This window comes from Cyrtonyx montezumae, unplaced genomic scaffold (genome assembly GCF_038088225.1).
Source record: "Cyrtonyx montezumae isolate F1298 unplaced genomic scaffold, pur_monq_1.0 scaffold_42, whole genome shotgun sequence".
NCBI lineage: Eukaryota > Metazoa > Chordata > Aves > Galliformes > Odontophoridae > Cyrtonyx > Cyrtonyx montezumae.
The window spans coordinates 621249-637729 of record NW_027072048.1 but is presented as its reverse complement, the minus strand read 5'-3'; positions in this window follow the sequence as shown (position 1 = coordinate 637729).

Sequence of the window (16481 nt, the reverse complement as noted above, 5' to 3'; positions counted from 1 at the left end):
AAGCTGACAGTGGTTGAATAGCAGCTGATTAAAATCATTTGTTTTCCAGCTCGGCCAGCTGCAGACTCTTGCCTGCACGACTCTTGTGGCATTCCCTGCATTGCTCTCCCTCTCTCTCCTTCCTTTTGAAGGAATCGCATCGCATTTTTCCCATTCCTCACAGATGAGGTGCTCTGCTTGCCCCCTCCGCCGCCGCCAGCCCCCTCCCACGAGTGTGGCCCCGTGCAGCCCATGGCCACGTGGGAGCTCCCACGGGGCTGCACAGCACTCTCCGCTTTCATTGCACGGCCACATCTGCTTCGGGTTTGTTTGCGCTTGTTTGGCTTGTTTTTTTCCAACAGCAAAGCCGGGAGGGAGGGAAAAGCATTTAATTTCTAATCCCACATACCCGGATCGCAGAACACTGAGAAAAGAGCAGGGAAGGTGCTGCCAAGGAAGGAAGGACCGGAGCTGAGAGGGTGCATTGCGGGGAAATGCGTTCCCATCCCAAGAGCGGGGCCACCGCCAGCCCCCAAAAATGCACTCTGGCCACGAGTGCCATTCCCCGATCTCCAGCATCTGCTGCCATATGCATCGAATTAAAACCAAATGCAAACTATAAATCTCCCTGCCATTCCTAGGAAAGGTTTCACATGACAACCGCATTCCTGTGACACTTTCCATCTTATGTTTGACCGCGCGGGCTAACAGCTGTTTCCAAAACAAACTGCTGGTGATGAGCAGACAGAATCGTGGCCGCCGGGACAAAGTCGCTGTTGTTGCACCGGGGCCGTGCGTGCACGGGCGGGCTCTGCCCATTCAGCTCCATGGGCTCCAAGCACGTGCAGGGAGCTCATGGGAGGACCCAGGGCTGCGATGGGATCCTTTCATACAAACGTTATTTTCGCACACAACCACGTCACGAAGCCAAGGTGGCCTCAAGTATGCAACGTGCCCTACAGAATGGGACGGATTCTGCCCTACGAGGTGAAGTCCGTCCGTGCAGCGTTCACCTTCCCAGCACGCAGATGGGCAGCACCAGTACCAAAAGTGGTGGCCTCGCTGGGAGGATGTTTACCTTCCCAAGCCTCCTTCTCCTTACATTTAAACAAAAACGTTTCCTTTTCTAAACAGTTTACATTTCTGATTCCAGAGGTATCCCGCTTGCCAAAAGCGCCAGTATTTGTCTCACTTTAAATGCATTTATATGCTAATGTGGACAGTCCCTCCTACTTGCACACATACCACACACAACTCGATAGAAATTACTCTTTTCCTGCTAGATTTGCAAAATGTGGCCGTCAACCCTCCTTTAGATTCACTCACTGAGTGCAGCCCCGCACTGCCACCGCTGCGGAGGTGAAGCACAGCTCCGGGTGACCCATCAGAGCTGGCGGAGCAGTGCTGCATGTGGAGGAAGAGGAGAGGGAGGAAGGGGGCATGATAGTTGGGGACATGGTTCTGGGATGGCTGGACAGCAGCACTCCTGTTTATGTCTCCCTTGGGATCATCATTTATCTCTTCCTATCCCCCACCCATCTTGCCCCATGCCAGCACGTTGCTTTGTTTAACTTCTTGAAAACTACGAAGAGATTTTGCTTTTAGAGTCCCCAGATCCTTCATTTTGACGGCCCTGTTCTGCATTAAGGTCATATTATAATTGATACGGGAGAAGGAGATTAATTGCTCGGGTTGTAAGGCACAGACAGACGCTGGCTTTCTGTCTACATTTGGGACAATCATTCTTGCAAGGAACCTCAGAACTTCTCACACAATGGAAACTCCATTTCTCAGCCCGCCGCGATCCTAACACCGCTGCAGCACTATCCGTCTTGAAAGGACTCTTAAAAAAACCACTCAGATTACTTGCTAAGATCTGCAGAACAATGCCACTCTTAAACCACCTTTCCTCCTTTCAAGTTTTCAAGGCTGAAAGCTGACACTGGGAGGGGGAGAGCTCTGACTCACAGCAGGCAGGTCGGACGGCGTGCCAGATCAGGCAGGGTCCAGCAAAGCTCTGCGTTATTCTGGAAAATAACGATGGAAAATTCATTTAAGAATCGTGTATGGCTTTGCCGGGGTGGAGGAGGGAAGGGGCAAATTTAATTCAGGCCCAGAACTCCCCTCAAACGGATGCTGGATGTAAACTTTAGCCGCGTTTCTGTCAGCCCTAATGGATTTCACTTATGGGAACTATAATAAACAGCTCATTATGGAGTCAGCTGCGGGAGCGTTTTGAGCCCAACAGGGTCATTTGTTTTCCAGGGCAGATTTAGTCTAAAGGGGGCGGACAGAATAATCCCGTGCTCCAAGGGTCTGCATTAGTGCTGGAGGAGTGGTGACAGAGTGGCACTGGGTCCACAGCAGAGGCCACTCCTGGCCCGAGCGTGGTGAGGAGCACAGGGAACGGCCCAGAGCTCACTGAGCAGAGCTCAGGGAACGGTCATTGCTTCTTCAAATGTTCCTGTTAATAGCACTTAAAAAAAAAAAAACCCAAAAACAACAACATAAATTCAGCCCAGAAACCATCCTGGCTAATAACGCCGAGGTTGGAACTTGTAAATGCCATTGCAGCTGCAGCTGTTGTTGTTGTGAACACTTTGAAAGCCGCTGCTTTCTTTGCTGGAATAATGATCTGCACTGCGTGATGACCCTCGAAACGTAACAGTGCTGAGAGATAACAGAGGAGCTGGGTGCTCGGGGAAAACAATTTGCTGCGAGAAAAACAGCCCGAGCCTTCATTCCTTTGGCTCTGAGTCCTACTCCTGAAGATGCTGTTGATGCTTTGCACTCTTTTGAGGTCGGCCTCATCATTTCCCTTCCCTTCGTTACGATGCCATTTGTTAAGCCCACGAGTGTCGAGGAGGCAGTGGGATGGACGTGGGTCGCAGTGCGGTTACAGCATCCCCTCGGGTGCCCCTGGGGGGACCACAGGAGCAGAACTGGGTGGGCTCAGCACTGCGTGGCCTCACCCCAGCCCATGGGAGCTGCCCCCGGCCCATCCCATCTCTGGAGGACTCTCGGGGGTGGAATATATTCCCTCACTTAGAGCCAGCAGTAACTCACAGCCCTGCAAAGCACTCTGCCAATACAGCATTTGCTGATGTATAGCTACAGCCATTTTCGCTGTTTCCCTTACTCTGTCTCCGTATAGAATAATATGCGATTAATTGATTTTCTGTCGCTCTTTTAGTACGGAAAATTAATTTTGGAGCAACCTTGTTTTCTCAGGGTATGAATTCTCTACATGCAGAGTAATTCCGCTCCTACATTATTCATGAGAGAAAATAGTGATGGAGTGTGTAACTGAGGCAGCCCCAAGGCCACAAACTGATAGTCTGCGTTACTGATACAACAATATTCCACTGATGCTTCTAAATAATTCACGGCTACAACTCAATTTGGCACCAGGCACGAGGCCCGGGGTGTGTGAGCTGAGGAGAGAGGGGGGAACCTCAGGGTGAGAGGAGCCGTGCCCAGGGCCAGGGCATCACCCAGCGTCGGCAGTTCCTGGCCTCTGCTCCAGGCACAGAGCATCACTTGGGCTTTACGTCTCCCAACGCAGCATCATCTCCCCGGGGGGGGCCACAGGCTGCCTACCTCAGGTTTTCCAGCACAGACATGGCTGCAGAGAGGGTTAACAGCCCCAGAGTTGTGGAAAATGGATGGGGCCTTCCCTCCCTCCTCCCCGCCGCTGGCATCGGCTGCACGGAGCGGGTCCAGCAGTGGAGAGCCCCTTCCTGGCACCAGCCTCCCCCCAGATTAATGACTTGTGATGAGATGCCGAAGTCACACATTGGGATTTTTTAGCGTTGAACTGTACCTGGCACCCTGCGGCCATTTATCACGGGGCTGCAGATGGAAGGAGGCAGCAGCGGGATGCGAAGGGCCAAGAAACACAGCTCTGCAGCCAACCCGCTGGGGGCTGGGGGGGCTGGGGGGGCTGAGCTGCAGTGAGCCCAATGGGGGCTGGGAGGGGCCACTGCTTTGGGTTCATCTGAGATGATAAATGGGATTTCTTTGGGATATTGGAGCAGCTGCATCTGACCTGGCTATTTATCTGACAGATCTTCAGGGTGCGTGATAACAGCTCTTAGAGGATGGATGTGGTGTTATAAGCCGTGCGGGCACAGAACGTGATTAATGGCATTCAAAGAGATAAACAGATCGCGGTGTAAGAGAATCCCTGCCCTCGCTGGGAACTGGAACAGCACCAGGAGCTGAAGCTCTCCCAGCGGTCAGTGCCATGCTGGTGCCAAACCCTCTGGGAGATGATGCTCGTGTGCCACTGGGAGCAACCCACAGCCTGGGGTCAGCACCCACAGAGTGCTGGGGGGGAAGAGAGGGGAACCACAGCATCCTCGGTGCAGAACCCCTCACCGAGAGGGATGGGTCAAATAAACACTGAGATTAATTAATCACTAATGGCACAGACTAGAGGTGACCCTTCAGCACTGACAGACTGAAGACAGGAGGGTCGGGACTGAGGAGCATTCATGCTCCGTTAGCCGAGCCCCAGCCCTGCCAGAAGGGAGGGAGAAATCCCTTCAGTCCGTGCAGAGGAAGCTCGAGCTTATTGTTTCCTGCCAGGGCCGGGGCTGCATTTTATGAAACACCTGCGATGGAAAACACGAGCGCAGACCCGAGCGGCCGTCCCCGAGGACGTGGCCCCGTGCTGTGGTTGGGGGCTCCGTGCCACACTCCACTCCGCCGTGCCCGGCGAGTTCTCCTCGTCGGCATTAATAACAGCGGATCAATTACAGCAGGCAACCGGGAAAAGGGATTGTGAAATCCTTCCTGCGTAGTGCTGGAGGTGGTGTGTGTGCATGTGTAATGCGAGCGATACAAGCCACCAGAGAGGGGCTGTAAAAGGTGCTTTCTTTTGCCTCCAAATTTTGCTCTGTGGCTGCTCTGTACCGTGCACCAGATGCAGCAGCAACAGCGTGAGGCCTATAACCTCCTTCCAAATGGTAATAAATCCCACAAGACCCCAACACACTTGTAATTTACAACTCTGCTAAAATGAACATTATTTCAAGCTAAGCGTATTCTCCGAGGTGCGGGAGGAATGTGGCAGCTTTCCTGCTGACAGCGGAGTTTCTTTTTTTAAATGTCATGCATTCACTTTCATTACTTCCAAATAATTGCCCGAAAGATCAGCAGCAGGATGGGAGGAGAGAGCTTTGTATCGCTGTGGGTCGATCCCATCAAGGCACGAAGTAGCTGCGGGGAATGGGTCGCTGTGGGGCAGCGCTGGGTTCTGGGTTCCCCCCGGCTCTGCCCGGGGCAGAGAGGCTCCAAGACAAACTCCAGATCCTGTAACACAAGCCCTGAAGGAAAGCTGTAAATATAGGAGCTGCTGGCAGAGAGCAGGGCTGGCCCTGGGCTGCAGCGGCCGCTCCCGCAGTGGGAGGTTTGGTCCCGGGACGGGTGCAGGAGGTATTTCAATCTAACAGCTGGAAAACAAGGGCTCTGTGGTCCGTGCACGGTTTTCTTCTTCCTCTGGAAAGAGAGAAAGGGGCGGTGGGGGGAAAAAAAGCTGTAAGGAAACCCCTCCGGGTGATGAGGGGCACGGGGGAGAAGTAAAGTGCAGGTTAGGAGAAAGCATCATCCCTTCTCCTCTGGAAAGCAACTGCAGGTGCATCGCTCCATGAGCTTGGCCGTGGTGAGCTCCCGCTGCCCCTTGTCCTCCTCTCCCCCCTCCCTCCTTCAAGGGAGGAGCAGCACAGCTCAGTGATGTGCTCCGTGCAGCTGCATCCCTGCACCCCTGCTGCTGCAAAAGATGGGGGCCGCCCCAGCACCCCCCAGAGCATCCCACAGGGGCCGTCCAAGTCCCCGCTCCACCGCCTTGTGTCCTCTGCATAAATGCAATTTACCTGAATGTCAGAGGAAAGCATTACAGATAACACACTGCGTGTGTCTCTGACCCAGTAAGTGCTGAAATCACAGATCTCATTATTCTGACATGATAGAATTTTTTTTTTTCCCTCCCCGCTGCAACCCTGCTGCTGTTGTTTTCCAGACTGCAGACATAATTGCCGAAGGTGCAAAGCCTCCTCAGACAAATACATCTTGCTTACTTCCCTAAATCTAGCAAAACGCCAGCTCTGTGTGTGCATAAGGAAGCGCCGTTAGATCACGCTCGCAAGCAGCACTGCTTCCAGTGGGTGCCAGTCAGAGCCACACTCACCTCTGGGACGTGTGGGAAGGAGTGTGGGGCAGTGCAATCCGAGGTGATGAGCGGGGATGTGCAGGGATGGGGATGCGTGCGGCCCCAGCAGTGGTTCCAGCGTAGCAATAACCCCACGCACCTTTAATTGCAGCACCATTAGTTCAGTGATGGAGAACTGCCCCGAGCGTAGGGCTGCAGAGCTTTGCAGAAATGGCGTGGGGAAGAGCAGGAGGACAGGGCAGCTGTGTGCCCAGCTGAGCACCTGCACAGCCAGCAGAGCTCAGCAGACGGCAGCGAGGAGAAGAAGGGGGAAGATCACCTTGGGTTTGGAGGGGCTTCGTGATGCAGCTGCCCTCTGCTGCTCTTCTTCAGGTGTTTGGGAAGCGCATCGTCAATCCTTGCAGGGTGCAGGTGGGCAGAGCCGGGTTCAGGTGTGACGTGCAGGTGTGTGAGGATTGCCCCACTTTGGAGCGATTCTGCTCTGCAAGGGCAGACCAAGCAGGATCGCTGGGTCGCGGTTGCGTTGTCCTTGTGATGGCCCTTCTGTAGTTCCTATTGTCGTTGGCCTCCACGTGGCCCAGCTATCAACAGGAGATGGAAACCAGTTCCACGTGGTTCTGACTGGGGCTGAAATATGGGTCTCCCCCCCTTAGTGGGGCTGGTGAGTGGTGCTGCTTTTTGGGCACACTTGGTTCAGGGCACGGCAGAAAAGGTGCCCAAAAGGTGCCCTGGTCTTCCCACTGTGGCTGGGAAAGGCACTCGTGCCTCCCAGCATAGATGTGGGGGTTTAGGCAGCCCCTGAGCACCCTGTGCTGAACTGACCTCAGGGTTACAGATGGGGACCCATCGCTGCCCAAACCCCTCAGCCCCATGCTCACTCCCACAGGGGGAACTCACCATGCAGTTCAGCTGCAGCCCATAGCTGCATCCGGAGCCGGCAGCCTTCCCCCCACGCAATAACCTCTCATTATTTTTTAATGTTGTTGTAACTTTATGGCTTAATCAGTATTTGCAATTTGTTAGTAGTCCAGGCTGCAATAAAATTGTTTTCCAGGTACTGAAACATCCTATCAAGGTTTGTAAAGCAGTGGTTCTTGGTTTATCACACTCATAAAAAGCACTGGCAACTTGACAGATATAATAACTTTTTTTATCAAGTGTCTAATTTGAGAGGAAATTAAGCCATACATTACATGCCGATCCGAGCTGGAATTGGAAAAGGACCCAACCACCCCATTCCCACCCCAGCATTTCCTCTCCTGTCCCATTCCCCGCGCAGAGCACAGCACACAGAGCTGGCCGTGCTCCTGCATTCGCTCTGCAGTATCCTCGGATTGTGTGTGTGTTTTTACAGGGCACTGCACACTTAATAAAACATAATTTATGTGGCCTGCATTGATGTCACCGCAGCGAAACAATGCTTCGCCTTTACTGCAGAGAGGAGTGGTGATTTATACCAGAGCCTGGAAATGCTTCCTTGAAATGCAGTGCAGATTCTCCAGGCCGCTGCTGCAGCCCCATCCAGGTGCTCCCTGTGGTGGCAGCATTGTGGGGGCCTGGGCTTTGCTGGTAGGGAGCAGCTGACCCCGCTCAGGATGCAAGAAGTGGGGATTTGTCCTTGGGGGTTGGATCCGTCCACCTCACACCCCACCCCAACCCCAAATGTAGCACCACGTGCAGCATTGCTGGCCCTGGGGGCTTACACAGCCCGGTGCCCCCTCCCTGCTCCTCCTCCTCCTCTCTCTGCCACGTGAAATCCGTGGTGCTAATTGGAGAGCCTGTCCTCGGGCTGTAGTTGCGAGGATCATTATTTTGGTGGTGAATTCCAGCGTTGGCTTTCCCTCATTCCCAGAAGTGGCAGCAAAATGCCAACGAGCAACTGGACACGGCCCTCGCTCTGCTGGAGCTGCAGCAGGAGCGGGGCTGGCTGCCTATGTGTTCAGATTTTCACTCTTGCAAATGTCGGTGACGCAGGAGACAGGTTTATGGAGAGCAAAAAAAAGAAGAAGAAGAAGAAGAAGAAAAAAAAATGTTGACAAATGGCCCAGTAATCAACTGGAACATGCAATAAATCATTGGAGTGCCAATAACACTTCCAGGACGAGTTGCGAAAGGTCATTGCGGTGCCACCGTGTATCACGCAGCGCCAAACAAAGCAAACAGAACATGTTGGGAATAGGATTATGGGAGAAGCATCTGTCAGTTCTAATTAAGAATTAACTGTGGATCCTATGTAAAAAAGATGTGTGGTTTGCTGCTCCTCTCTCTCCCCTTTCCCACTTAGCTATCCATTTTTCCCTCTCTAAAATAAAACTCCATTACTTATAAAAGAGCCCTCTGTCAGGGAGCCCGTCTGACAGCAGCTCAGGAAGGTGATGTGACAGCAGGGCTGCAGGGCAGGATGGGGATCTCCCCGGTGCCCAAGGACAGCACCAAGCCACACCACCCACAGGAGCCCAGGGGCACTCACTCAGAGCCCATGGGTTTGGGCTGGGGAGGAAAGGAAACAGAAGGCGAAGAAGCGCTGATGAGATAAAGCAGAGAAGTTAAAGAACAGAATGCCAGCAGGCATCGTGGGATGCCCCCACTCATCCCTCACTCTCTGCACCCATAGCACTGTCCTCCTCCTCTCTCTTTCTCCTCTTCTCCCTTTCTCCCCTTTAACCTCAGCCAAATGTGGGTGCCCATCCCAGGGCTCCCGCCGTGTGCGGGCTATGCAAGCCATGTGCTTTTTCTTGTTATTATTATTTTTTTCCCTTTCTTCTCCTCTATATTTCCAGGTCTCTTTTCTGCTTAAGTTGGCGTTTCTTCTTTTTTTCTTTCCCTTTCTGCTGACTGAGACAAGACCGTGTCCTACTTCAGCACCCCAGGATTTGTTACATCTTCAAGGTGCAGCTTTATGGCCACAGTTGTCCCGTTTATGGTACAGTTCTTCTTATGGGTTCTAATAAACTTTGTAGCTCCAGGGTGCTCTTAAATCCTGATATGAAAGATAGAGAAGAATCATTATTTAGTCCAACTAAATATAGGATGCTTCACCCTTGAAGGCTGAGGATAATGTTTCTCTCGCAGGTGTGGACAGACCCATAACTCCTGCGTGCAGCAAGTGCAGCTGCAGGAGGAAATAATCAATGCTTCCCATGGAAAGAAGAGTGCTCAGCCCAGTGGGATGGGGAGAGGCAGTGCCAGCTGGACGGGTGCTTAGGAGGGATAGGAAGAAGTGACCAGGCTGGGATGCAGCACTCAGAGTGAGTGGGGAAGCAAAGCACTGCACCCACTGGAGGCAGCCGTGGGCTGCAGCAGTTGCTTTGAGCTTCTGGTAGCAGCCAGTTGTCTTTGGGGCATTTGTATACCAAAGCCTTCCACGTGTGTGTGAAGCTTAAGGCACTTCTACCAGTCCTGCCAGGGATGGAGGAGGGTTGTTGGTCTGCACTGAGCAGGTTCTACACCTGGGTTTTATGTTGAGAGGGTTTTACTTTGAGTTGGGCTCTACACTAAGTTGGGCTCTACACTAAGTTGGGTTTTATACTGAGTTGGCCCCTACATTGAGTAGATTTTACATTGAGTTGGGGTCAACTCTGAGCCAGCTGGACTCAATGATCCTTCTGCGTCCCTTCCAAATCAGGATGGCTATATCTTCCTGCTGTATGCCCATGCTCCTCCTAGGGAGTAAATTTGGTCTGAAGTACACTTGGGTGCTCTGAGCAACAGAGGCTGAATTATGAAAGAAAAAACCCCGGTGCAGGCCCGTGCAGTGCCTGCAAAGAATTGGCACGATGTATTTCAGGGAAATGCTTTGCTTATATATAGTTTTTTTCCCCTTCCCTCAGCTTTCCCAAATCCTGTCTGATTTCTATTTTCTCTCTGGGAAGGAAAAATGAGGTCAAATGAGGTGGAAAGGCCTACACCATTCTCCAAGTTTTTTTTTTTTTTCCAGTGTGTGTTTTTCCTTGGAATTTCCCTCGGAGCAGCAGCACAGTGCTTTGTGTGCCCCAGAGCTCAGTGGTCCCTTGGCTTGGCAGAAGTTACCATACACCAACCATCGCTCTGCTGTAAAAACCATCCAACAACAAAATGTTGGATCTGCAGTGTGTGCATCACTCAGTTTCATTTCAAGCAGTTTGCTTTCCATAAAACCTCTGGGTTTATTCTGACACAGAACTGTGAGAGATCGTTTGCAGGGGGCAGTAATGCAAATCATTGCAGGCTGCAAATGAGCTTCCAATTGAACACAACACCTCCCCAAAACCAGTGATGATGGTGTGCCAAGTGTGACGTGGAGCAGAAGATCCCTCAGTCTTCACCATCCTTTGGCCTTTCTGCCCTTTTTTTTTTTCCTTTTTTCCCCCTTTTTCCTTATACCTCATCTGCTGTCGCAATTCCCCTCCTGGTGCTGAGTGATGGGCTGTCGGTGCTGGCGCGGGGCCGTGGCTGCAGGAGCTCCCTGCACACACCCTGCACTCATCAGCAGTGCATCCCCCACACTGCCAGGAAAGATTCCTCCCCCCACCCCCATGACCTGGTTGCTCACATTTTCTATGCTTCCTGCATGCCACAGCTCCGGCCGCTCTCAGCTAAATGCACAGAGGTGGTGCTGGCACTGGAACATCCATCTGATGGTGCTCACACGTATAAATAATTGCCTCAAAACCCATTGGAAAGGCCAGGATGGGAGACAGCAGCTTGTTTGCTCATTCAGATTCATGCAAATATAGATATGTGTATATATATATGTATATATATATATAGTTGTAGTAGAACGGTGACAACAATACATATATATATTTAAGTGTATTTTCTAAGCTCTCAGGGTCCTTGGCAGAGCTATGGCCCACCACAGACCCACTCGAGGTACTGCCGTGGGTTTTCTAGAGCTGGGTCTTGGGGAAACCACATGCCCCTAGCCCATGGGACAAGGACAAGGACAGGGAAAGGGACAAGGACAAGATGGGGACAAGGATCTTGCCGCTAGGCTGCGGCTGGCGTTGGGAGCTGTGCACCTCCCCAGATGAGCCCTTCCAGCAGCCTTTCTGCGTTTTATACCAAGCTGCTCTTCCCCAACAGATGTTCGGGACTCACACAGAGGAACTTCCAAGGCAAACCATCTGGAAAAGGAAATAGAAAAGCACTGGCAAGCCTTCCCCCTCCTCCGCCATGCCCCATGCCTGGCAGTTTTGTTCCCAAAGACATGGGAGGACAGGACTGTGGGAGCCATCAGGGCTTCTCCTTGATTTCAGCCCTGCTTCCAGCTGGATGAGGAGCTTCAGCTCCATGACCTGCTCATGAGAACGGTCCGCTGGCCAAACCCCATCCAGCTGCCACACTGCTCAGTGTCCCTGTGGCAGATTTCATCTCTAGGCACATGGGAACCCATCAGGGAGCAGGCTGTGATCCCAGAGCTGTGCTGCTCGTGGATTTCTGCTTTTTGGGGGTTGCCCTGAGGCCTCCCCTTCGCCATCGTCTGCACAGCCCAGGAAATGGGGCGATGAAAGCCGAGTCATCCATTCCTGCGTTATGTTTCCAAAGAAGCAAGTGTGACTGTCAGGTTTACAAAAGATTGTTTATGTTCAGCGGCGTGAAATGGGGAGCGAGCACACGGAGCAGAGAGAGAGAAAGACTGCCCTGCCCGGGCTGACAGCGCAGCATTCATCCTCCACGCTACAGCAGACAAAGCGCTGGTGCCGCCTGACAGCGGCCATAAATCACCGCTGGGAGATGCTGTACCTACAGCTTATACCACTCCAGATGACAAACACACAATAATCCACACAGCACAGCACTTTTTCTCCCCTCCCTCCCTCGCACTCATTGGTGCTCCGGCGATGGGGGATGGCGTGGAGGGGACCTGAAGAGATGGGGGGCTGCTGGGGGCTGAAGGCTGTGACCAACTGAGTCGGGACACGGGGTCATGGGTGTGGGGAGGGGACATGGAGCCATGGGTGTGGGGAGGGGACATGGAGCAGGGCTGAGTCCCCTTTGCAGTGCCATGGGGACGCCAGGGCTCGGTTGGGTGGGGGCAGCTGTGTCTGTGCCAGTGATGCCTCTCTGCCATGTCCCCACCACCCAGGGGTGCACCCAGGCTCGGGTTGTTTGCAGAAATGCCAACGCAGCATTGCGAGGCCGCCGGCACCCTGGGCTGAGAAGGGAAAGGAGAGGTCTGTCTGCTCAGACAGCTCTTACATCCATGTATCCTAATTAACAAAAGATCTAATTCATCAAAGTGACAGCAGCTGTATTTATATCACCTCCTTCCATGGGGGCTGCTGGGGGTTTAGGGTTGGATTTTTATTCCTTTCCCTTTTCTGACAGCTTTATCTTTCCCACACACATTTTTATGTTCCCTTTCTGGGGGAGAATGATTGATAATGAAGCTCTCCTTGGGAATAGGGCCATTCATTTGACGTTTCCTGCCTCCCCCCAAAAATAGAGGGGGACGTGGGGGTGTAGCAGGAAAGGAGGGCTCACCCCAGTGTGGGGCAAGGCAGATCGCCTGGCAAAGCAAACCCTGAGAGCCTGACAAGGCATCTGAACGACACCTTAAATCTTGGAGTGCATAAAAGGAACCCCAACTGTTTTGGTTTGCTTTAATACCTGGACCCGCGTGGTTCGGGGCGGGCAGAGCGCGATGCTGAATTGCAGTATAAATACAGGGGCTGTGGCATCTCCGAATTGCTGTGCTGTTCTCAGCAGGCTTGCTGGCGGGAGGAGCAAGGTTTGGCCGTGATATAGAAACACCGAGATAGAGATGATGGCAATGAATCCCCGCTCAGCTGCTCCTCCCCGCCGCTCTAAAGCTCCGGTGCAGGCAGCGGCCTCCCGGGATGCGAGGAGCTCTTGTGGCTGCAGGGGATGGATCCTAGAGCAAAGCCAACCTCCCAGCCACCACCAAGCGGGGATGGAGCAGACATAAAACAGAGCCAGCGGCGTCGGGGCGTAGATCCTGATGTGCCGGGCTCCCCGCTCCTCCCGCAGCCTCAACTCCTGATGAACCAATGTGCTTCGGCGCGCATTTATATGCAAAGGCGTATAATATGTCCCCTGTATCTAATTATCTGTCAACCTGAGGCAGTTTGTTTTCCAAATCGGCCTCTCGGCTGTGACTTTATGAGGTCGTAAAGAAAACGGTGCCACTCTCGCGCTGGAGCGCCAGGAGAGCCTGGATCAACAAATTACCATCGGTAACCGTGTCTGCCTGCCACCATCCCCAGCAGTGTGGGGACAGAGCCTGACCCCATGTCCCCCTCCCCACCCAGTCCCACGCACCACCATGCACCCAAACCCATCCACCCCAGTCTGCCCATTCTCATGCCCTGCCATGCACCCAACCCCATGCACCTGGCCCCGTACGCCCGACCCCATGCACCAGCCCCACGGTCCCCACAGGTGTGGGTGCTCCCTGCCGTGCTGAGGCCAGCAATGAGCTCCAGATTCCTCCACCCACCCCACTCCTGTGGATTAATGATAGAAAAGAATTAAAAAAAGCAGTGGGGAAAAAGAAGAGCGAGGGAGAGGGGAGGGGAGAGCGGGTCAACAGCTGAGTGCAAGGCAAGTCGCTAGACAGGGAGTAATTAAGATACTTGGGTAAATATGATTAATAAGCTCAAACTGGCAGGGTGTGCAGTAAACAAGGGCTAACCAGATGGTACCCTTTCCTTTCTGACAATGCTGCAAGCTTTGTGCAAACAGGCAGGAAGGCTCCGGATGCTCTCAGCACTCTCATGTGGGGATGATCCAGCATGGGGCCGAGCAGCGAGGTCAGCTGGTGGGAAGGGGATGGCATCCATCGCTGCATGCCCCATCCAACGGCCCCACACGAGCCCCTTCCCAGGCAGAGGATGCCATTTCACCAAAGGTGAAACATTTGTGGAAATGCACTGATTTTGATGAAATTGCATTTGGAAAGAAAAATCAAAGGAGAAAATCGTTTCGATAAGGCCAAAGCATTTCAGTTGACCTTTTAGGAATTAAATGGCATGGAGGGTTTTTTTTTTCCATTTCAAAACAACATTTTGTTTCAATGTTCCTTATATATATAACTGTAAGAACTATTGAAACCAGAATTAAATGCTGTGATTATCCCAATGTGGGATGATGTATTTCTATTTCCCCCAGTCCAATCTTTCAAGAAATTAAGCACAAATATCCTGCTGCTTTGAAAAAGGGGAAGGGAAAAAGGCAGAAAGAGTGGTTCTCACTGCTGCTGGAGTGAGGCTGAATGTGTGCAGGTGTGGAAGAGGACAACTGCGATGGCCCGAGATGGTTGTTCCACTTTGATTCAGGTCAGGTATCAGGAAAAAAGGTATTCTCAGAGCAGTGAGGCACCGGCACAGCTGCCCAGTTTCACCATCACTGGAGCTGTCCGAGAACTGTGGAGATGTGTTACAGAGGGACAAGGTCAGTGGTCGTGGTGGGATGGGTTGAGGTTGGATTTGGGGATCTTAGGGGTCTTCTCCATCCTTACTGGTTCACCTGAGCAGTATGTCCTGGTCAGTGTGATCAGTGTGTCAGAGCTATCGTTTCCATCTGGGTATTCACCACCTGCTATTGGGAGAACCAAAACTATGGCCCAGAGGCCGCAGGTACGACCAACGAATGACATCAGCCCTTGGCTTTCAGTTTCCTCAGGACAGAAATTCTCCACTTTCCCAGATGTCACCCAAGAGCGTGGGCCGTCCCTGCCCGATTTGTGTGCCAGAGCCCATGGGTGCCACGTGTGGCATGGGTGCTTCAATGGTGAGATCTCAGCCGGTGCTGTTGGCATCCCGGTGACACGGGGGCCACGGTGGCTCAGAGGAGTGGGGGATGAGATGGAGGATGAAGAAGAAAATTTGTCTCGTTGACAGGGCGCATATTTTTCCAATATAAAAGCAAATGGGGGAACCCTTAAATAAATTGACTCTATAAAAACGTCCCTTTGTATTACTGCCTCACCTTTCCAGGGTGAGAACACCGAGGTTCATTTTCACAGCTCCCGAATAAAAATATCACTGCTGCTCCGTAATTCTGCAGAGCTGCACGTGGTCCCTCAGTGCTGGGAGTGCCCCGGCCCCACAGCAGCCGCCGGCTGTGGGAGCAGCTGCCACGTAATTACACGTCCTCGTCACGAGTGCGGAGAAACAAGTTGTGGCATTTAGGAAAGGTCTGCAAAAAGAGGTGTCAGACCTTAACGAATGGTGATTGTCCTCCCATTCTGCTGCAATTTACATTTAATTCGCACGTTTCATTTCCGTTTAAAATATGATTACGGTGTTTTGAAGCACATCTCACCTGTCCCCTCTGATTAGGGCAGGAGGAGGAGAACACGAAGCAGTGGGAACGGGGCTGGCTGCGGGGCCAGCACGTGGGGATGGGGATGGAGCACCCCAGCAACGTCACTGTACGGGGACGGATCCTTGGAGACACGGATGAGTGGACAGACAGACACATGGATGTGGGGATGCACGGACAAATGGGCAGATCAATGGACTCATGGACTTATAAAGGGCAGACAGACACATGGACACGTGGACAGATGATGGGCATGTGGACGCATGGACACAAGCTGTCATAAGGTTCCTTGCTGCTGTGCAGGATGTCTGGGGCTGCTCTGCTTACCTTCTGCTCCCCCTCTTCCCTTCTAAGTGGATTTGGATGCACAAAGCTCTGCTTTAGAGAGGGAAAAGCAGGGCCTGGGAAAGGGAGGTTTTACCTGTCCTGAGCAGGGGTGCACTGGGGATGCCGTCCCCCTGCAGTGCTTCCTAGCACTCAGCACCATTTAAACCATCAAAGGGGAAATTTGGTGGCATGGAAGAGGAGCACAGACTTGGATACCTGCAGACACAAGGCTACAGCTGCTGCAGAGACTGCCCTTGCATTTATCCAGGGGGAAATCCGAGCTTCTCCGGGCGTGAGATCCCACAGAACAAGTGCTGATGGAGCACTGAGAGCCACGAAGGCACTGAAACTGCTCTGTCTTTGGTGCAGAAAAGACTGGCATGTCTGCCAACGGCTGCGTGGCTGCATCTCAGCCTTGGGAAACCCTTGTCCTTGCACACCCGGATGGGCACTGAGGCACTGTGCAGTCCGGGCAGGAGCTGGATGTCAAAACCCCTCCTGCAGGGATCCACTGCAGGGGACTGTCACTCCTCCCAAGGGCTCTCGGGTGGTTTTGTGGCCACGAAAAGTCTCGCCAGGAAAATCAATCACGCCTGCCCTCACCACCACGTCCTCATCCCGCGTCCCCCACGGCGCGCCGAAAAGGCCGGGACGTGCTGATTAATATCTGCTACGTGTAGGGGAAAACAACCGCCCCGTAAACAGTATTATTAACCCATGGGCCGGCAATAAATCA